The sequence below is a fragment of the Myotis yumanensis genome, unplaced genomic scaffold, assembly GCF_028538775.1.
Source record: "Myotis yumanensis isolate MYYU_CA2020_CCGP unplaced genomic scaffold, mMyoYum1.0.hap1 SCAF_3, whole genome shotgun sequence".
NCBI lineage: Eukaryota > Metazoa > Chordata > Mammalia > Chiroptera > Vespertilionidae > Myotis > Myotis yumanensis.
This window is the reverse complement of record NW_027223754.1, coordinates 67,047,409-67,048,535: the sequence shown is the minus strand read 5'-3', so window position 1 is coordinate 67,048,535 and position 1,127 is coordinate 67,047,409. Positions and strand designations below refer to the sequence as shown.

General features: G+C 37.2%; 1 non-coding gene across 1 annotated transcript; it reads left to right on the top strand.

Annotated features, from left to right (window-relative positions):
* Nucleotides 1–683: 683 nt before the first annotated feature.
* Nucleotides 684–847, top strand: LOC139007933 (U1 spliceosomal RNA). Its single transcript, XR_011471058.1, has one exon. It is a non-coding gene; the product is annotated as a U1 spliceosomal RNA (small nuclear RNA).
* Nucleotides 848–1,127: the final 280 nt, after the last annotated feature.

Genomic DNA, 1,127 nt, shown 5'->3' with positions numbered 1-1,127 from the left:
ATAAAATAAAATAATAATAATAATAACATGCAATGCCGTTTCTCGCACGCATCCAAATCTGTAAGCCATAATAATGCTTATTCTTTCCCATCTATTGTAGTCATATATTAACAAGTATGAATATCAACATGTTTCCCATTATGTGACAACAGAAATGCCTGTCACATTGAGTCAAGACAAACTGCTTTTAAGCATGGATCACATAAAACAGTGGAACCTCCCTCTCATTTGTGCCAACATAATAATAAGAAGTCACAGAAGGATTGGCTTGAATAGCTTGCAATTTTTTGTGGATTAATTATTTTTGAAGTAGAGTTTGTGCGTTAAGTGAATTTTGAGGACTTAGTTTGCACTATAATAATAGGTTCCTCAATTCACTCTGCGTAGGTCCAAGAGCAAATTAAGTTGTGTTCTAGCAAGGTTGAATGACATCTAAAAACAAGTTCTGACTGAGCATGTTTGATGGCCAATCCTCATAAAGTCCAAGATTTTTATACGCATTTGATCATTTATCCAGCAAATTATCACATGCTATAGTTTACCACATTTAATAATATGTTAAGTTCTATCTTTGGACACAGGTTAACACTATTTGAGTGCTCTGATGTCACTCAAGCACTGGTGGGGCCCCCAGGAACAGATTAAAATCTATTGAAAATCAACCATAGAAGAGCCCACTACACACACTTACCTGACAGGGGAAATGACATGATCAGGAAGGTGGTTTTCCCAGGATGAGGTTTATCTATTTCCTCAGAATGTGCTGACCCCTGCTACTTCCCAAAATATGGGGAACTTGGCTGCATAATTTATGGTGGTGAGGGGACTGCATCCATGCTCTCCCCTGGCAGAAAAACAAAAATAAACCAACACAATCAGGCTTGGTCAGTCCCACATATTCAGTTCCCAAAAGCTATGAACACACTCAGTACACACACACACACACACACACACACACACACACACACGCCAAAACACAATGAATCATACCGAGAAATAAAGCATCTTGAGAAATAAAGCAGCACAGGTACAGAGACTTGATTAACATTCCAAAGGAAGTCACACATAAATAAATGTAAAAAGTGACAAAGGAAACAGAAGTAAAATGCTATAAGAATTAAAAAAAT